At 33.9% G+C, this 23,202-nt stretch overlaps 1 pseudogene across 1 annotated transcript; it reads right to left on the reverse strand.

The window, feature by feature from the left end:
- Window positions 1–1,020: 1,020 nt before the first annotated feature.
- LOC143251660 (BTB/POZ domain-containing protein 6-B-like) lies at window positions 1,021–22,153 on the reverse strand (annotated as a pseudogene). Its single transcript, XR_013028636.1, has 3 exons — window positions 21,886–22,153; window positions 4,252–4,667; window positions 1,021–2,954 (listed from the first exon to the last, which is right to left on the reverse strand). The product of XR_013028636.1 is annotated as a BTB/POZ domain-containing protein 6-B-like (transcript).
- Window positions 22,154–23,202: the final 1,049 nt, after the last annotated feature.

A 23,202-nucleotide genomic window follows, 5' to 3' on the forward strand; every position in this document is an offset into this window, starting at 1 on the left:
TGCAGCAGTAGAGTATAACATATTTTACAGTCTTAATCTGTTATCATATATATCCATGAAACATGAATACAATAGGAGGTTTTTTTGTATGTCCATGTATAAAAATAATGTATCTTGGATAATATCAGTCATTACATTGTACTTATTTCATGTTTGGTAACTTTACACAAACCATGTTCGTACTTCAATGATTATAGTGCCAGTTTATTTTGATATAGACAAGGACATAACTACAATGTTGTCACTGCACCAAGCCAATACTAAAACAGCATTTCTCCAACAGCAGGTTTTTCAGTATTTCAAAGACATCATTGCACTACTACTACTACTTAAAAAAAAAAAAAAAAGGCATAATATACTTTAACTAATATCATTGTAAATTATTATCAGTGCTACCTGTGAAGTTAGAATTTGATCAGTGCCAGACTTGCCATATTACAGGAACTTCACACACCACAAACTTTTATTCTTGCAAGCAACATGAAATTAACAAAATCTTTCAAGGAAGCTGCTTATCTTAGTAGTTCACCTTGTGCCGTAAGCTCTTCCAGGCAGCACTAATAATGCATCAAAAAGCCAGGAAGGTTGTTAAGAGAAAGAAGTACTAGATGAATTGTGAAAAACCAAGTTTTACTAAGCACGTAGTATACAATTCTCCAGTTTTACCCTTAAACGGCAGCTATCATCTATTGATGCTACCACCTACAACCTTTCTGCTGTTTAAGGGTTAAAAGAGAAGGATGAAAGTCTAACTTGTCTTACTGCAGAGTTGTACAGCACTCACTCCAGCATCTCCAGGAAGTACTGAAAGAAATGTTACTCCACCATAATAAGTCAGGCACAAAAAAAAAAAGTGAAGCAGGCAGTACACCCTGAGTTGTTGGAAATACTTCACCCACTGAGTTAGTTGGACAACTTGGAATTTCCTACATTTTAACAACTTATTCTTTATTCTATGGGGAATGAGTATAATGTGAATTACATCTACAAATAAAAGAAACAAATTCAGTAGCAACAATCTGGCTCAACTTGGCAACAGATGGATTTATATGGATCATTAATTGATACAGATCAAGATGTGGTTACTATTGATTATTTTACAAAGCAGATAGCAACTCACTCCTTTCCTCACAGTTAGTTGTTATTTTTGGTTCACATTTGAATAACACTTGATATATTCATCTTGGAATTAGGTTTGATCTTCTAATTTATGCCTCACACTAGTGAACTTAACTAATTTCTACAATCATCCTTCTTGGAATGAAGAGATTTGTTTTCTTCTGTTAAATGTATTCTTCTCTTATTAGAAGTGGGAACAAATACTTTTAATTGGTGTATCTATATTTCTTTTAAAGAATATCAAAAAATAATAATCTTAAGTGAAAGTAAACACACTTTACAGATCATAATTATGGTGACGATTTTATTTCACTTAAAAAAACATTTACACCAAGATATAATTAAGTTAAGATAAAGATTTTTTACTTCTACTGGTATTAAATGTACAGATCAAGCATGAGAATTTCTGTCCTCCTTGCAAAGCTATCATGCCCACATCCATCACCACCAACAGGTGGTCTGCTTTACTCATTTATGATAGCATACAGAAAGCAGTGGGAAACAGCTTCATAAATGATGCTTTAATAGTTTAACACAGCAGCATAAAGGCATTAGAAATTTAAAAAAGACTGTTAGCTCTAGCAATTGTGCTACTGTCTATTGTGTAAGCCTTGTCTGTGATGTAAGTTTCATTATAATCCACCTTGTAATGAATACTGCATAGTTTTCAGTGACTTGGTTTATTATATGGATACATTTATTTTGTTAGTCACTTAAAGGGTATATATGTACTGATTACTTATTGTGTGCAATTAACTGAACACACTATTACAGTGATCATTTCAAGAATGGGTGGATGTCCCATAAAAGATTAGTTCTGGTATCTGACCACCTTGCACACCAGTTCCATTTGTGCTGTCTGAAGAACACTGAAACTGAAATGTAACATTCCCCACTGTGACTCTCACTTAAACCTTCTTGACCAAAGTAACTCAGCTCTGCTCCATCCAAGATTGCAGATGCAGTATAGAAGGTATCTGATTCAATTTGAATTGGATGTTGAAAGTAAACATGAAATGTATTGCTTGAACCATCTGAGAAGAACTTGGTATCATTTTTCAGCTAAAACTTTACCCATCCTTTTAAGCTCTATTTTTACTGTATAATCAGAAGCACCATTACTTGATCCATACAATCCAAAGCCAACAATAAAATGCTTATCAACACAGAACTGAATGCTGTCAACGAACGCCCACGGTACCTCCACTGGTTGCTTCTGTAAGCTGAAGACTGGGAACCATGACAGATCTGTGATTTGAGTCCTATCCTTGGACAGGTAGGAAAGTCCAGAATAGGCTTGTTACTGGCTGTAAAATGAAGAAAAATATCAGTGGTTTCCTGTAAAGTTAATATCCTGGACTGAGCAGGACCATTAGCAAATTCTTCTAGAGCCATTCCTGGGATGCTAATTAAATACAGAGCTTTTCCCAATACCTTTCTCTTGTTTTCAGAAATTGGTTCTATGTTCTCCTCAGAGACACTCTGCAGTTGCCCAGTTCATCACAGCTTGGAACAGAATTGTTTCCTTTACATTCAAGGTCTCCCCTAGAGAGAATATAGTTTCAAGAGTGTTGTAATCAATGTCTCCAAACCCTTCTGAAGTTACAGCCAACTCTGCTTGAGCATCAATCACTTCCCAGCATCTCTGCATCAGGTCAGGTTCTTCAAACAGCTGACTCTGGCTCAATAAGACACAGGCATTCTTGGCAGTAAGGCTAGTTTCCAAATAGGAAACACATGCTCTGGCTAGATGAGGGACTAGGTACTTTTTGGCAGCATAGAGAGTAGCCAGCACTGTATCTGCTTCCAGGCTGATGTCATCATAATACAAGTATCTGAATAAAAAATATCAGTGTTACTTGCAAATACAAAAGCTGAAAACATTGGGAGAGAGGGAAATTGACAAATGATGTACTACCAATGTTTGTTTATCTGAAATACATACCAAGACAATTAACTAATGTATAATTTTATTTAAACTTGAAAACCAATACCAGTTGTATAACTATTATACTATCAATTTTAACTGTATCAGCTGTGCACAACATATATATATATGTATAAAAGTATACTTTAAGTTGATTCCTATTTTAAATTTAAAATCCATATAAATAAATCTCTCAAAGACTTCAATGTTGAAGAAACTTACTGGAAATTTCGACTAATGCAAAGTAGCATTTCTTTGCACAAGTTCAATTTAATGTATTACCTAGCCTGATTGATATATTTATCAGTTTTATCAAATATTGCCAAAATGTATTTTAAATTCATAAATGTATTGTTATAAATAGTTTTTAATTTAGATATGTCTGAAAATTTGTACTGTAGTTTAAGGAGAAGGAAGTTTATAAAGTAAAATGATGGGCATCTGGAACCTATTACCTGAGCTAGTTATTAATACATGACTTATTCAAGTTGCTGTCAATATCATCCAATAAATTAGTCTATGAACATTGAATTTCAATAAGGAAAGTGAAATATGAAACTAATTGGTATGAGAAATTAGTTTAAATTTAATTTATTTGCCACGTTAGGTCCTTTGGTGAAATTTGGTTACAGCAACCAAGGGAATCGTTAAGTGTGCTGGACTTTCTATTATATTTTTTATCCCAAATAATCCAAAGGGACCTAGCCAACAACACAGACTATTACAATATTGTCTTCTAGCTTTATCAATATGAGAAGATTCTCAAGAAATAACAAATTACTTGGAGTGAATAATGTATTTACAGTTTAGCAGTACATGAACCAACAATAGTATGAGTACTATTATTAAGCTATTTAAATTTTTATCAGTATTACAAAAATATGGCAGAATAATAACAGTGAAAACAAATTTTAATAATTGCCAGTTTACCTTTTTTTACATTGTATACAAAAAACAACCAATTTTCACAAAAATTTAAAATGTAAAAAATTCTGGTATTTAGATATAAATAACAACTTGGAAAATCAAATAATGTATTTACTAAAATTGGAAAGCATTTTGAAAGTGAAACAACGAATCGAAATAAACAAAAATGTCCATAAGAACCAATATCTGTAAAAGTCGTACGACTAGTAACCTCAGAAAACAACAAAAGTTTTAAAGTTAATCGTAAACTAAATATAAAATTCACTAAAACAAGTTACCGAAGAAGAGTTAGAAAGGCAGCAGGCTCTACATCAGGGATTTCAATCTCTCTTTTGTCCTCTGCAAGACCCCCATAAAACATTGCAAAAAACACTGAACTTCCAGTTGCTAAGATGTACTTGTGTGCTGGTATTCGTTGAGTGGAGCCTTTCAGGGCCTACAATAAACTGTACGTCGCTCATTAATTCATTATTAAACATAGCAGCATTTCTCTCACGTACTGTTGCTTTGGCTGCTTGCCAATTAGGATCTAACGTCTGACCTGGGTTAGGGGACAGAGGTGGCACAATCATGGGCGGAAGGATGTGTAGACTTCCAGACCCTTTGTATGGAGGTGGACTGGAAGCGGTAGTTAACAGGGGGAGCTGCTGTTGAATCACCGTTGTTGCCGTTGCCACGTTGTTTCCAAACTGACCTATACATTAAGAAATAAGACTTCAATATATATGCAATTACACAATGACTACACTAAATGCAAAATAATTTATCCTCTATATAACTACATTTTTATGCGAAACTTAAGCAATTATTCAATGAAAACTATAACATTTTAATATTATTGATATTAAAAAGTACTTCTACTTTGGCGTAAATTAAAATGCAAAATCACAACAAAGGATACCCTAAAGTTTTTTTTTACAAATTTAAAAACCGAAACCAGTCTGTCATAATATCCTAATTTACACGAAAACAAATAGCAAGTGTTTAAATGTTAAAGTTATTTTCAAGAAGTGATCCCAGAAATCAGAGGAGTCGAGTTAAAGATCAAAACATTTCAAAAATAAACGCAAGCAAGATTTCCCTAAAAATCAAACTTGAATCATGTTTTGAAATTTATACACATATAAGGCATTGACAGGTGCCTAGTGCGCTCGATTTGTAACCTGAGGGTCATGGGTTCGAATCCACGTCACATCAAACATTCTCGCGCTTTCAGCCGTGAGGACGTTATAATGTTACGTTCAATTCCACTATTCGTGGCCCAAGAGTTGGCAGTGGGTGATAATGACTAGCTGCCTTCCCTCTAGTCTTACACTACCAAATTAGGGAACGCTAGCGCAGATAGCCTTTGTGTAGCTTTGCGCGAAATTCAAAATGAAACAAATAAATACAAACACACAAAATAAACTGAGACAAAACTACTAGTCAACAAGCTTTTATATTCCCTTTTAACTATCACCATAAACAGATAAACTAACATGAGATATTCACATACTGAGGTGAGGCCCTATACAATATGTTGAAAACTATACAAAAACTTGTTCAGTTTCAAAACCACATATAATCATGACAACTATAAGTAACTGTTTTGTAACCCAGACACTTTATTGTTCTCTGTGTAAATTTAATCCAGGGCATAAGAGAGTTCTGGCACAAGAAAATAATACACTGTACAGCTTCTTGTTATAGTCCGGAACCACGTGTTAAGCAACTACACAAGGCGCTGATCACACTAACTTCTAAATAGTCTCGGTCCGGAAACTGCACAAATATTAAATTTTACCCCACCTTTTGAGGAACCAGGAGATTTTCCAAAAAACACCTTTCTCCTAAACTACTGGATTCACTAATTTTTATTTGATGCCAGAGGAATCATCTTGGCCCCAGAGTTTGCAAAAAGATAAAATTTTTCACCCAACCTCTTATAAAACCCGGATATTTTGCAAAAACGCTTTTACAAGGATTCCCCGAAAATGAACCCCAAATTTAACATTAATTTACACAGAGAACGTAAATATGCAGACCTACTAATTACTGTTCGTTGTTTCACAGCAACCCCACATCCGGCTACCTGTTGTGCCCTCCGAGAGAAATCAAACCCCTAATTTTAGCGTTGTAAATCCGAAGACTTAACCCGTGTCCCAATAGGGGACAAATTTTCTGTGACTAACAGCAAATAAATGCAGTTGCAGAAAGAGACTTACAAATATAGAAACACGATAAGTCTTGTGATAAAGTGAATTATGTGAACACTTCAAATCAAGGACATTTATCTTGAAAGCTGATCACACAATTCGTTTATAATCATGAACACTGTATTTCATTAACATTAATTATTCTACTTACAATAATTACATTTGGTAATTATAACTTCTATAAATAAGAATTTTTGTTGATTAAAAATATAAACACGTATAAAAAACTAATTTGCATTAGTACCAAGTGTAAACATATATGCTATTCAACTACAACTTACCTAAGCTCAGGAGTGAGTTTCTTTTATAGCAAAAAAACCGCATTGGGTTATCTGCTGTTGTCAGGTTTTATACGCGTGTGAGATACGGATTCTCATACACTAGGTGTCTGTGTATTGTTGACGACAAATGTCAACAATAAACAGACAGTACACAATCCACTTGTTTTAAAATAATATATCCAAAACAAACTCAAATGTATGTACAATTATTATTTACACTACAGAATATCACAGGTGTATCTAACACACTAAATAACTATATTTTCTTGTCAAAAGCACACTTAATCAGATTCAATGCCTTAGAATCCAGTTAAACTATTTTTTTCAACTCTTATCGCAACTGTATCAGTGAATAATTCACTTACGCTACCCAGTCTGTTACCACAGTTGTATCCTGAAATTTAAATAACTGTCTTCTTTTCATCAAAGTCCACACACATGGGTTTATTTACTTTAGAACACCCTTTGGCAAGACAGATTATTCTCCTTATCTCTATTAAACTGTGTAACTCACTTTAAAATACCGTGTATTATGGCTAATCACTCACACGCTTTCTTTCGCTAACAAATTTCTGAATGAATTTTACTTTTGCTTTTTACTTTTTATCTTGCCCATCCGAGGTTTCGAAATTTCGACAACCCGCGAGAGCGGCGCTGTAAGGTAACAACAGCCACTTAAGGTAACGAGAAGATTTGGTTACGTGACATCGTCAATAATAGTGAAGGCCAGACAAAAAAATGTAATTGCAAACACAACAAATGACAGGTACAGAGTTACGTAACGAAGCCTGTCAGAACCAACACTTTTAAAACAACCAATCGTCAACACTTCTGTCTTAAAAACAAAACAATCATTACGTATTCACTCACAAAATACATTATATAATAACGCCTACTCTAAACAGTTTTGTACATCCAACAACTGTGTTTACCGAAGGGAATCAAACCATTAATTTTAGCGTTACAAGCCCATACACTTACTGCTGTTTCAGCGATGGACAAGCCCAGGAGGTGTTATAGTTCCCAAAAGGCTGTCAATATCGAGATGAACCAAATCATTAACTAAAGCACTTTAAATCTGTATATTTATCAGGCATTGTCCGTTTTTGTCATTAGTTTTAACTTAACAGCCTTACAACACTAAAATCTGGGGTTCGCTTCCCCACGATGGGCACAGCAGCTAGCCCATTGTGGTTTTGCTCTAAAATATATTAACCTAAAATGTTGTTTTCAGATTCTTATATAAATGTTTTTTTCGTTCATTTCTGCCTTATCGGTTTAGATCTGACTGCCAACAGTAATGTTTGTTCCCCTGAAAGATCAAAAATGGTTTAAATATTGTTTTAACTACACGTAAACACAAGTACCAGCTTTAGATAGCTTCATTTCTTTAATAAATATCATATCTTATTATCTTGCGACTTGAAAATTCAGTATAAATGACAAAGTACAAAGTCCATATCACTGATCTCATACCTTATCAAATTTACTATGAACCTCACTTCAAGTCAAATGAAATATAAACGGTTGTTTGTTGATGCTATGAAGTGAAAGTTAAATCGTTCGCAAATGACATCAAATTACGAAATACTTTAGCCATTTATTTATACTAAATAATACTGCTGCACCATTTTGTCACACCGATATCACCATCAATGTGAAAATAAGGCAATTAATCGAAATAAAAACCTCAAAATAATCAAACATTGGTTTCAACATCGCCACGAAAACGAAGTTCCCAACTTTTCAAAAAGAGTGCGTACATTTTTGTGTATACATATATATAAACGGTTTCATTATGAACAGTACACATTAAGTTTGTTTGGAATAATGCACAAAGCTACACAAAAGGGTAACTGTGCTCTGCCCACCACGGGTATCGAAACCCTGTTTCTAGTAGTGCAAGTCTACAAATGTTCCGCTGTGCCACAGGGCGGCATGAACAGCACACCGAACCACGTGCTCTCGTCGTGGTTTAAATTTATGGTATTATGTTAGCAAAGTATGAAAATAATTATTTTAACATGAATATACTTTTTAACAGCCAGAGCTTATGGTATTAAATCTAAATATCCCATGAAACCTTTTTTCAAGCAATAAAGAGAATTTTTTTTCTAATTAAGTAGCCACAGGTACATAACGATATAGTTGGTGTTGCAAAAATATTTAGGTTTAAAAAAAGTCCTTTTTTGAAAACATCTGTGTAATTAACTCCGTTATACTTCTTTGAAAATTTCATTATTTATTTTTTACCTGGCAGCTAATTCACAAAATCTTAAAGCTTTAACTAAACAACGTAATACATTTTTATTTATTAAAATCATCGGTAAATTTAGAGAATGATATTAAATTTGGGGTAAAGAATCATGTTTTTATGTACATTTTTACAAATCTTTGACGACGAGGTCTGTCTTTCACTAGATAATCATGCAAATAGTATATAAGTTTGCTTATGCCAAACTTGATAAATAAACACTTATAAAGCCTTCCTCTCTTCCTAAAAAACCATGTTTCGATACCCATGATGAGCACAGCAAAGATAGCCCTCCTTGTAACTTTGCGCTTGTCAACAAATTAAACATAAATCTTGTAATACCACAACACGCATGTGGTTCCTTATTTAAGCCCGGCACGGCCAGGTGGGTTAAGGCGTTCGACTCGTAATCTGAGGGTCGCGAGTTCGAATCCCCGTCGCACCAAACACGCTCGCTTTTTCACCCGGGGGGGGGGGGCGTCATAATGTTACGATGAATCCCACTATTCGTTAGTAAAGTTAGCAGCCCAAGAGTTGGCGGTGGGTGGTGATGACTAGTTGCCTTCCCTCTAGTCTTACACTGCTAAATTAGAGACGGCTCGCGCAGATAGCCCTCGTGTAACTTTGCGCGAAATTCAAAAAAGAAAATCTTTTTTTAATTTATTAGTATAGAAATGTAACTATTTTACCTCAAAGAAACGGGGAAAAAGTGTATAATGCCGCATTACCACAAAATTGCTTGTAACCATCTAATTCTTATACTCATACTAGTACTCAACAACGTTATGACTAAAATTTGTCATCCCTTGATTTTAATTACTGACTGTGCAACAAATATATTAGCGACATTCTAAACTTATGCATGAGCAGTAACCGTAGCCTACTTCAAAAATGTAATCCTGACAATTAAACAAAGCACAACTGAGACAGATGTGAGAAAAACACAATAACTAAAGGCAACTGGGCGTTGCGTGAAGTAACAAAGGTAATAATTAGGATGTCAAGGTTTTGTATATATTAATTTATTATTGAAAACAAGAAATGAAAACTGGTAAGATACACAACTTTAACTCAGAATATATATATTTTTACTCAAACTTTTTTGTGATATATATATTATTTGTAAATTATGTGTACTTTATTATACAACTAATAGCAATAATATTTCAAAATTTAAAATATTCCGTTGCATAATTTTCACTGTTTACTCTATCAGAAACTTCATTTCCAGTTTGTCACTCTGGGTCGGACCTTGAAATTATTCCATTTATTTTGAACAAACATGTTTTTTGCTGTTTTTGTTATCTCCATTTGTTGAATAATTTGGCTAAATATTGTCGTTATTTTCGTACATATGCTAATGTTGCTTCAATAAACAATAATTAAAAAAAACGACATTCAATTTTATAAATATGATTTACAATATGTAATTAGCATTTGCCACCACTCGTTTCATAGTGAATTTACAGAAAATCCATTCATTTATAATGCGTTTGTGCCCTTGTTAAGAACATGTCTTTAACATGATAGTCACGTATTTTTAATTTTTGTTTTTTGCCACGACCTTTTCTATTCTAACGCATAATTATAGCGCGAATTTTGATAAACATAAACGTGTATCCTGTTTCGTGTAGCGATATAATTCAGTGTTAGCTGGATTGAAATTTAAATTTTGTTTTAACATATAATAATTAATTAGCAGCGAGAAAACTAACGCATAATTATAGCGCGAATTTTGATAAACATAAACGTGTATCCTGTTTCGTGTAGCGATATAATTCAGTGTTAGCTGGATTGAAATTTAAATTTTGTTTTAACATATAATAATTAATTAGCAGCGAGAAAAGTACTGCAAAATGTATTCTCCACATTTGTTTATCACCAAACTAACAGTACATAAAAGCAAACAACAAAAATTTTGTTTTGAACAAGGGTTTAACCTTTCTAAGTATTCATATAGCAGAGTGTATCCCAAAATGATTACACTGTTTTGAGTCACATCGAGATTAGTCAGTGCTCATGAGCAACACTGCAGAAAACGTCACCAACCTTCAATATGAAAGCATACTAAATTTTAAACTGCAATGAAAAGTGTATGAACCACATTCCGATCATGTAATATAAATACACTACTCTGTAATGGTAGAAATAAAGGTAATACAAGATTATTAAACACACTACACAAAACTTGGATGAGTCAGTATTGCTGTTGTTTATTATTAAGTACAAAGCTACACAAAGGGGTATCGGTGCCCTGTCCACCACAGGTATCAAAACCCAGTTTTTAACAGTATAACTCCACAGACTTACCACTGTGCCACTGGGGTGCAAGAGTCAGTACAACAGATGATGTTGAATTATGCTCTGGTGGGTTTGCTATGTTAGAAGCCATTAAATATATACCTATCATACATACATCTTATCTTATTTATTTCTCCAGTCATGTTCATAAAGAAGAGGTAAAACTTCCTTTTAGTCTCTCTTCTTGCTGCTGTTCCACTTTGTCAATCCTTAATCACAGCTGATAAAGTTTTGAGAACTCTTCTTGGAGCCATCTTATTCATAAAACTTTTCTCTCTCTCTCGACAAGTGTCCTGGTGGTCAGAGCATTTGACTCACAACATGCAGTTTGTTTGCTTTGTGATATCTAGGACTAATTATTATTATTTATTACCCACCCCCTTCTTCACATTTATCTTTCATACCTATTTTTAATAGTTTTTATAACTAACTTCTCCCAGACTGCAGCACCATTACCTTCTCTCACTAAAACTTGTACATAATTCAGATGAGCTGCTAACTTCTCCCAGACTGCAGCACCATTACCTTCTCTCACTAAAACTTGTACATAATTCAGATGAGAAGTGTGACCAAACATATCTTTTCTTCAACTGTCATTCAACTCAAGTTCTGATGTTTATATAACCATCAAAAAGACTGGTACTGGTGAAAGCAATGGTAAAATAAAGGTAGTGTTACTACAGTTGCAGAATGAAGTACAGTGTGTAAGCTGTTCATATGCTTATGGTTCCTGAATGCTGATACCACACAACTGAGGAAAACCCATTTTAAATTGTGGCCTTCATTAAAAACTACTGATATAATCTTTAATGATAGAAAGTTCACACTTTGGGTGAATTATGCATCACCAAGTTAGCTTATAAACTTTAAAAATTCAGAAGATGTCTTACAAGTTTGTTTTTTTAAAATAAATATTACTTTACTTTGTGTTTTGTTTTGAAGTTTTTAATGTTGAAATATATTGTTTTGATGAAGTTTTTACATTGTTTACTTCTATTATTGTATAAAAAAATTTGTTTTACAAAGAAATAGTTATATGTTGAAAGCAGCATCTTTTATCTTATTACTAACACTTTGTACTTCTTGTATTTTAGTATGTAATTTCCATTTACAAGGGTTTGTTATTTCATTCCTTGTAAATATTATTCCTGATATTGTGTCTTGTTTTTAGTATTTGATTGTGTCGTATTTCATCTCCTGTTATAACTTGTGATCTTTTGTTTAGTATATAAAGTTGATATTTTCCTTGGTATATATTGTTGGACAAGTTACTTGCATGGACCAGTGTAAGTTGACTAGAGCTTGGGGTATTTTAATTGTTGTTTTAAGTTTTAAAGTTAGATATAGCTAGTTTGGCCTTAAGGTAAAGGGAAAGAGGACAAGTGTAGTGTGCAAGCATACATTTCCTACCTCCCCTCAGTTAATATATATATTTTTTCCAATTTTATGTACATGTTGAACACGTGTTATTAATATAGATAGTGAGTCAAAGCAGCCAACAAATTCCTTTCAGCTTAGTTACTCACAGAATTAGGTTATTCAAGTAGCATATTACATACATTTTCATACAAGAAAAATTACTGTAGCACAATAGATACTGTATAAAAAATGCAACAATAATCCTTCCACTTGTAGGTCAAGAATATCCTTTGTTTCACAATGAGAGTGGCCAGCAAAAGTGCCAAAATACACATACTGTTAAAAGCTTTGACTGTGATTGTGAGTGACTGATTAAAGATTGTTTCACTGTATGATATACTTAGTCCAGTTTCTTTCTTTGTTTCAAATTCTGCCAATGTTAAGATAGTCCACACTTTGTTTCACAAAACATTTTCTGGAGGTTTCTAGTTCTACAGCTCCTACCTTTACTTGCAGGGAAATCAGTAAATCTAAATGTACCATAAAAGTCATTACAAAGAACATCTGTCTGCTCTTAAAGGTGCTAAAGAGAAAGTCTAAACAATGTTTAATGCCCTAAGATGCTTAACCTTCAACTGTTTGGTGGGAGAAATTAAATGTTGGTTTAATGTTAAGGAACAGCACTAAGAACTATGTTTCTTCCATTGCATGTATTAAAGCAGCCTACAGCCCAAGAATTGGGCAAAAGATGCAAATCCCACTAGTGATAAAAATTCAGACAAACAGTTCTACATGTGGAAAGTGAAATATGTTTGCAGTAGTCCACTTACAAACTAAATTATGAAAACTATGAAGCTGTCTCTTGAGTATCTTCATATCTGGTAACTAAAAAATTGAGGGCCATCAACTTTGAAAAGTTTGAAATGGAGGAAGATACTCTGAACTACTATTAACTTCAATAGAAGAAGTGTAATGCTCATCATACAACATTCAGGTCTTTCTTGAAGAATCCTGAAATAACTGATCCACTTTGGACATCAAGATATCTTTCTATATAAAAATGTGCAAATGATCATGCAACATATATATTAGTCTTTAAGAAAACAGTACTTCTAGGCAGAATCACATCTCTTTTAAGATGAAACAAAGATACATTAATGCTTACTTCTAACAAAAGTTTTCTTAATGGGTGTTTTAAGCCTATGATGGTTGTTATCATGGGAAAAGCCATGCTAACTGTTGGAAAAGTGGTGATTTAATTCAAGAACCTAAGCAAGCCTTGCACTAGCCATCTTTGCTAAAGAATTAGTCAAGTCAATAGCCTATAATTTGAGAGATCCATGGCATCCTTCCCAGAATTGAGAAAAGGATGGCAATGACCTCAAACTATAGATAGATAGATAAAAGAAATTTCTTCCTACTACATGATTTTTAAGAAAAACATTAAAGAAACGAAATGTCACAACATCTCCCTGAAAAATCTGTTACATTCCTTCTGACCATCAAACCAAAAATTTAAAAGAATGATCTTGACTCATTTATTAATAATCTGAAATCAGGAAGAAAAGTTGGATAGAGGAACTATAATGGTGAGAGACATTATCTGAGTGTTTAACAATTCTCAGAAAATCACCTTATCATCATGATACAAAATAAAAGGACCAATGTCTTTGGGTCATAGCTGTTTAAACAATATAATCAGTTATGAATTTGAAAGGAAACATTAACAAACTGCTGTCCTGAATAAACATGACAGACAGGTCTCCCAGCTTTCTTTGGTTTCCAAGCATAACACACAAACTAAGCCCTCCCTCTGAGAAAATTTTATGCAAAGAATAATCAGTGATGTCGAGAAAACCCACTTATAGACAAATATATTAGGTTGAGGAATAATTCGTGAGCGTTTTTAAATAATTTCATTCAAGCATTACATGCAAGACTATACAATACTTCAATGCATGAACACATTACACCCAAAACATTTATTATGATACTTTATCATGTAATACCTAGGTATATAGTATGCATTGTTTTAAACGAAATTGCAAGAAATTAAATGCGAAAAGCAGATGGTGTCGAAAATGCTCGATTTTGTCCATTTGACATTCCATTTAATGAGCTGAAAATGAAAGTAAATATTAAAGACATATCAAAATCAAACACACCATCTATTAGAGCAAAAAATTATCTACCAAATGACATGAAATATTTTGCGAAAGCATTTCATTTATGAATATATTTTTTTAACTTGAAAAACTCCGCGAATTATTCCTCAACCCAATATATGCAAAGATTTCTCAAATAATGAATGGATGATAGGAAATAATGCACATATGATTATTTACAAAAGGATATCAGAATATAAGCAGTTTTTGGTTTGGGGCCTCTTCACATCCCTCCTTGAGGTTTTGAAAATTAAGGTTTTTATTAGGATAGAATAAAATTTGTTGTCCACTTGCCTTACTACACTTGAAGTCTTGTAAAAGGAGTTGCACTAATGCTTGCCACAATTTTACAGATACCAGTTACAGAAGAATAGTAAAGATGCTTAGCTGATCATAGCAACTATTAACAAGACCAAAGCAGTATGTTATGATGTCAACTCAAGCACTATACCCAATAAAAGATGCACTCAAATGCCAGAATTCTCTCCTTCCCTTCAAGTTACCATGCCCAGAAGAAACGTGAATGGAAACTTAGATTCCAGAATAGATAAAATGAACAAACAGAGCCCTAATCATAAACATGACCCCCCAAAGTACTAAGCCAGATTTTACAGTCCAATATTTTTTTGCATGAAGTTTTCACAGTCCAGCATAATAATCAACAGGCCATGTTTTTATTATTTCTTTGATTTCACTTTTAATTATAGATAAGGTTATTATACTGTACAGCACAAATTGACTCACACACACACACACACAGACGAAGACACAGTCCTATGTGAATAAGAGAAATTATGGCTAAAGAATATAAATATTGTTCTTCAAATGAAGATTCTAATTATTCTACATACAAGTATTTCTGGTTAATTGTCAACAATAAAGTGGTAAAAGTCTCAAAAATCGCCTTGGCACAGACACTCTTAAGAAATGTTAGATTTTAATGATGCTTAAATGGTCAAGTGACAAAGCACAGATAAATACAATATGTATATATTATAATGTAAACTCAACTGATATTGGTAGCTACTACCTATATACAGTAATACGCATAAGTTGTATTTTCTACGTGTCGAAAAAAACACAAAACAAAACTGCTGCTGACGAATCATGACATTCTTTTTTTTTTTAAGTTTTCCAACTTATTTAAAGTAAAATGTCACGAGTGTTAAAACAGGAATCCAAGATAGAAATCTTACCATTAAGTAAGGAACCAAATGCGATTTCCAGCATTTTCTCTTATAATAATATTTAAAGTTATATATGCACTGAGAGACTAGATGAGAACAGACGACACTCCTGTCTGTGTTTCATCCGTTATCTTCCATAACACCATGCGAGCTAAACCACAAAGTCTGCAATATCGAGCAAATAGATTTCGTCAACTGTAAACAATACGCAATCACGACTAACTACCGGCCTGTACACTAACTTGATTGAGGTAAGTCATGGCAATACAACTCAGCTTGCAACCTTTCCCTAGTTTCGATAGGCCTTCACTTCAATAATGAAAGGGTGTCACGGACATCGAGCGCTGCAAATGTTCGATGAACTACCAAAAAACAATTACTTTTAATACGTAAACTATGATAATAGATACGTTTCTCTTTCTTACGTTAAATACTTATGTTTTTGTTGTTGTTTGTTTTTAATTTCGCGTAAAGCTACACGTGGGCTATCTGCGCTAACCGTCCCTAATTTAACAGTTTAAGACTAGAGGGAAGGCAGCTAGTCATTACCGCCCACCGCCAACTCTTGGGCTACTCTATCACCGTAACATTATATCGTCCTCACGTCTGAAAGGACAAGCATGTTTGGTGTGACGGGGATACTAACCCGCGACCCTCAGGTTACATTTAAGCACCTTAACCACTTAGCCATGCTGGGCTACAAATATTTCTGATTCACGATTTTATCTCTCAAACGTACTCCTTCCTATCTCTGATAATGAAGATTAAAGTATTATTTCAAGTCACATGACTTAGAAAACATGAAACACATGGTCAGTGTTACAAGTACATAGTAAACATGATGAGGCACAAAGCTTCAATATCAAATATATATCAAAAGTGAAAAGTGGTTCTATCACTGACAACTTCACATGAATATTTAACTTTGTATAAAATTTAACGTCATGTTCTAGTGTTAGCTTCTTTAACGAAAGCCACTTAATTATACCAGTGAAAAAACCGGGACTTCAGCCCAGAACCTCTGGCTAATACACAAAGTACTTTACCACTAAGCTATCCTCAAACCTATAACGTTAATATTTAAAGCTTTTATGAGTATAATCATCGTATTACGTTATGACAGGTACACAGAACGGATCATACAAAGTATATCCACACACTACTGACATATATATATATCAAAATTCAGTTATAAAACAAAGGTAGATTTAACATAAAATTTTAAATAACAAGGTACCCGGTACCAGGACTTGAATCTAGGACCTAGAATAACCAAATAACACGAAGTATGTATTGGTTTGTTTTGAATTTCGGGCAAAGTTACTCGAGGGCTATCTGCGCTAGCCGTCCCTAATTTAGCAGTGTAAGACAAAGGGAAGTCAGCTCGTCATCAACACTCACCGTCAACTCTTAGGCTACTATTTTACCAACGAATAGTAGGATTGACCGTAACATTATAATGACCCCACGGCTTCAAGTACGTAAGAAGGACAATACAATGTACGTAACATGTACCTTTACAGTGGAATTGAGTATGACAACTATACGTATTTATTAACCTTAGTACCATAACAAATGCGTGTTTTCAAATAGTTCATTATCTCCAACAATCACTGTTAGTGACAGTTATGTTTTCAGACAATCAAATTAAAAATAACAAAAAACATCGAAATTATGGTTATTTTGAATTTTACATTGAATACCATAGATAACAAATTTGCGTGTTGACTCTACAATGTGATCACTCCAACTTGTTCTGCTTCACTTTTTTATTGTTGTTAAAAACAAATTATCACAACACCAGACGAGATGATTTTAATTTTAATACAACAGTTTCTATGTGAAATGTTTTCACTGAAGACTATTAAATCAAAATGTGATTATTTCTTCTCATTTCCAGTTCATCGTAAAATATTCAGGCATACATACACATATGAAACGGTTTGAATTTTGATAAATTTCGTTGGTCCATACAATGCTACATTTTGAATTATTCTAGCGCCACCTACGTCACGCATATAAACTGTTTACTTGTTTTTGTCCCAGTTCAGCGTTTCTTTTTCAGGTTGCGACAGTTTCCCGTTCAAAACACGTAGGTGAAGCGAGATAACTGGTCATTGTCAAACGTGCTCTGAGCACGTCTATCAACATAAGTTCCAAAGTTTAAAGCACCAAAACCTATTTAATGAAAGGATAATTTTAAACGTGTTAACATCCCTCCAATGGTTGTATTTTAACAAAATTGAAACCGTGCAAAATCAAGAGGTTTTTACAAGAGAAAGCATTTTTACTTGATTGTGGAACACAGCAAGATTTTTTTTTCTTCTAGATATTGAACAAAACTTTATTTGACCTGTCTTACATAACCTCTAAATCCTTAAATTTCACCATTTCGGAAGTGAAAGGAATTGTTTAAGTTACATTGTAGGATGAAAGGCACCATGTTATTTCAGTGTAAACTTACCTAAACTTTTATACACAGACATAGAATCCCTGCGTTTGTTTTAAAAGAAAACCACATTGCGTTCACCGCTGGGAATCGCACTCCCCGATTTTACAGTTGCAAACCCGTAAACTTACCACTGTCCTATGGGATGAGCAGTGTGTGCGAGTGCGTGTACATGTGAATAAAATATAAATGTATTAAAATGAAGATTCTAATAGTTCTTTAAAAATATTTCCGAGTAAATTCACACGATCAAAACTAAAAAAAAAACAAAAAAAACACATAAATATAACTCAGAAACACCACCTTCATCACAGGCATTTATGAAACAATACAACAATATTATCACAATGTTATCAGAGAAGGTTCGTCTCGTTCATGTTAAAATAACTTAAGAAAAATGTAAGTAAATATCCCTAATTCTTCAAATTCTGCTGTGAACATCAAGTTCACAATACTAATAACACGTACGAGGATCGTATGGACGATGCAGGTTACTGGAACGTCATTATATTTCTGTGACGTCGTTTAATATCTCCAGAGGGACTCATGTTTTTATAACACAAATTACTTACTCAAGTTATTAAATTCAGTGCTAACCCTTCAAATCTTACAGCTGAGAAAACTAGAAAAATGCCCACCTCATGGCAATTCAATGCAATACGTACTTTTGTAACTACCATGTTATAAAAGTACAAGTTTCAGCCCAAACGTGTAATATCTCTGTGTAATATCCATGTTGATATTTACTTCACACCTTCACCACTTCTTGATTACAGGTCCGACAATAAAGAAAAACTGGACGAAAACTCAGATACACAAAGAACATTGCATTACTCACACAGTCGAAAGCTGTAAAATACACATACATGGTGTTCGGAAAGCCACTGTGCACTTATACATTTATTAACAGACAAAACTGCACAGTGCTTTCCGAACACCCTGTAGTTCCTTCATCAGTGTGTGTGTGTGTGTGTGATTCGACATTTTATGGGTATATATTACTAGATGTTTTTGTTTCGACAATGTTGCGTGTGTATATCTGGGTGTTTTTGTTTTGACAATGTTGCGTGTGTTTATGTGTGTGTGTGTGTGTGTGTGTGTGTGTGTGTGTGTGTGTGTGTGTGTATTTGACAAGTAAAGCCCAAGTAGCTTATTCTCTGCTCTCTCAAACATTGTACCAATTACGATAAGGTTAAAGCAGCTATCCTGAAAGCATACGAGTTATTGCCGGAGGCTTATCGCCATAAATGTAGAGGTTATCACAAGTAAGATAGTAAAACTTGAAGTTTATCTCAGATTTACTGTTGTAAATTTTAGTGCCTACGCTTGTTTCTGTATATTTTCATTTTTGCATTTGACGTATATTCTTGACTGTGTGTTGTGCATGTCCCACCTGTTCTCGAAATCTGTAGAAAGTTGAGTTTGTTTGTTTTGAATTTCGTGCAAAGTTACGCAACAGTTATCTGCGCTAGCCATCCCTAATTTAACAGTGTAAAACTAGTGGGAAGGCAGCTAATCATCACCGCCCGCCGTCAACTATCGAGCTACTCTTTTACCAACTAATAGAGGATTGATTGTAAGGTTATAACGCCCCACGGCTTTAAGGGTAAGCATTTTGGGTGTGACGGGATTTGAACCTGCAACCACCTGACCATGCCTGTCAAGATTCTTGAGCGTAAGAATCAACAATGCACTATGTACATATATAATACTTATGACGGACAGTGCTGTTGTTAAGCGAACTTTAGTGGATGTTCTAGAGTTTCGCATGATTCGTGTAAAAAGCAGCTAGCGAGAGACAGAGAAAAATGTTATTGGTCAGCTACAGTCAGTGTGCTTTAGGCCTAGGAAGTTATAATTGTGATTAACGTCCATTAATCTGGAAACTACGGAATTTGACCAGGAACGTTTATAATTTCGAACATTACAAACCGTACAACTTCAGTGAACGACTTCAAACTTTAGAATTTCTACAAGAACATTAAATACCATCATCGGTAAAATTCACCGGTGTGAGTCCAATCAAGCTAGCTAGCTTCAGGAAGGTATGACAATATCAACTTAGAATTAATTTGTTCATCGTAGACCTGGATCGTCGATAAAACATTCAGTTCCAGACCGGATATAAGCTCAGTACAGTCTGCAAGTTTGTAAAAATGTTGTATATAAATCATTATTTCGTAATAACTAATAGTAATAATCGTTACAATAAATTGTATTATTTTTTATATTATATTAAAACATATTTGTGTTAGGAAAGAAAACTGTGTATCAATCTTGTTGGTAAATAACATAAATTTAATACATATTAACATTTAATTAACTTTTAAATTCAAATTCAAATTTCCCATTATTTGAAATAGTAATACGTAACATAATAAATTGAGACTCGCCCGAAATAAATTACAATACGTAACAATATCTGAGCGTTTATGCTTCAACCCAACGTATATAGGTATAACTGGGAGTTTGTGTGTTGACGATGTTGTGTGTGTGTGTGTGTGTGTATATATCAATGGGTGTTTATCTCGATGATGTTGTATTTGCAGTACCATGTGAAAGTGTTAGGACAAAGTCAAAAGTTAGACTTCATTCTATTTTCAAAAATAATGGAAGGTAAATCAAGGTAAAACATCAAAACTTTATTAATCTTTATACTTAACGCAACAGAAACTCAGTAGAAGTGCTTGATTTCAGCAAACAGTTAATATTTTGTGTCCGTGTCCCTTTTGCTTTAATAACTGCAAACAGTCTTTCAGGCATTGTTGCAACATATTTAATCAAAGTGCCCTTTGGGATTTTACCCAAATGTCACTAATGCACTCCCAGAAAGCTTCTTTGGAATTAAAATTTGATTTGTCCAGTTTTTGATCTACCATATCCCAGATCTGTTCAATTGGGTTGAGACTGTGGCTCTGTGGGGACCACTGCATCATTTGAATGACTCCAGCAGTTTCTTTCTTAACAAAGGAATTTCTGTGGATGAATATTTGGGGTTATTATGTTCTTAGTAATAGAATTACTTACCAATAATACCCAAATCATTGGTTATACCATGACAGATCAGTATCCCATGGTACTTGTGTTGGTCTATTATTTCATCTACTTTGAAAATATTTCCTGCTGCATCAGCAGAAAAACATTCCTCTAATCACCACACTGCTTTTCCTCATGGTTCATAGTAGGTGCTATGTATTGAAATAAGAATCATTCATCTTTCTACAACTGAACATACAATTTACATTTTGAATCACATATTTCACACTTGAGCTCATCCATCCATAACATACTTTTCCAATGACCAACAGCACTATGTAACACAAATTTTGTTCCTGGATGGTATGTGTTATTTCTTAATTGCTTATGTTGTAAAAGTACAGAAAATGGCCATTATTCCCTTCAAACTTTGCTTTTGTGACCTTAATAATGAAATTTAGAAACAAATCTATTTTCTATGTAAAAATGAGTAAATCTGCACATTTCCATTTACATAAGGTCTGAATAAAACAACATATGAATCACAATTTACATGTATTTATACTAAAGTTATACAAAATTGAACAAAAATGTTTAGAAGTGAGTAGTTTTTTGAGATGTACAATGTAAATCACTTTCACATAGCAGCCCCAAAATACAGTCTTGGCATTCAACTTTGTTAGACCAAGATCTCTGATCAAGTCATTGAGGTCTCTTTGGTTGAGGTAGTATGGGTTTCTCTCACCTGCTGCACCTCTGAAATTGTAATCTGGATGTTCAACATCTACCTCCTCCTCTGAGGATGGCTGCTTTCTCTCTGGCAGAGTGGGTACAGGGAGTTCAGGGCAGTGTGGCACTAGAGCAACGGATGATGGAAGGTCCGGATACATGATAGTAGATGCATTCTTGCCAGCCTGACATTTGATAGGTTCCACCATGCATAAGTAGCAATTGCTTGAGTGGTCAGTGGGTTCACACCAAATTCATGGCTCTCTTTTTCCATCTGTACCATCCTGCAGAAGAGCAAAATAAAATTATTATGAAGAATAAATTTATTTCATTCACAACTAATGTGTAAGAGATTCATGCAAAATATTTTATGTGATACTTTTTCTATACTGTTAGAAATTAAAAAAAAGATATTTAAATTTAAATGGTCAAAAATTTGTGTAATATAAAATCTTACTATTTAAGCAAGCAAAAATTGTCCATCTTACCTTCTAGAGTTTTTTCGCAGTGCTCGCAGGTAACATGAGGTGCCCAGGGTTTGTCTTGATCCCCAACAGGCATGTTGAAATATGTCTAGTAGGCTTCACACATTTTAGCAGATGCTGTCATGGAGTACTTTTTTATTCGTCTTGATAATTAGCCATATACATAGCAGAATGCATTTGGAGAATGCTTGCAGTTTCTTGATACCATCTCTGATAAAATCAAATAGGTCTGTGTTCACTTAGGCAGCTAGAACTAAACTGAAGTGGTGAGTGGTGAGCCACTGTATACATATTACTAAGGAAAATTCTAAAAAGTTCTTGAAAATTCCTGTAAGTTCGAGAAAATTCTCTATCAGCTACTCAGCACTGAATATACTTGGAATGTTCTGGAAAATAGTTAAATTTGAAAATTTCATTACCCAGATCACAAAAGCAAGTTTGAAGAGAAAAATAGACCTTCATTTACTTTAGCCATAAGCAATTGGGAAATAACACTTTTCTGCCCAAGAACAAGAAAAAGTAAACATTTTGTTACATAGTGCAGTTAATTTTTGTACTTTTTCTAGCAAATTTTAGTCTGTTGGAAACATTTGGAGGTTTTTTTTAACTGCAACTCCACAAAATATTCCATTCTCGTTGAGTCTTCTTGATACTGTAGATCTGGAAATTTTTTTGTAATTTGGTACATGGTTGTTTATCTTGTGTTTAAGATCAGTAGCAGTCTTTTTTTCTGTCCTGAAGGCTGCATAAATGAAGATATTTAACATCAGTATCATCTAGTTTAGGTGTTCTGCCTCTTCCTTACCTATTTTAAAATTTACCTTTCTTGGTCTAACAATCTAAGGTGT

Source organism: Tachypleus tridentatus, chromosome 1 (genome assembly GCF_004210375.1).
Source record: "Tachypleus tridentatus isolate NWPU-2018 chromosome 1, ASM421037v1, whole genome shotgun sequence".
NCBI lineage: Eukaryota > Metazoa > Arthropoda > Merostomata > Xiphosura > Limulidae > Tachypleus > Tachypleus tridentatus.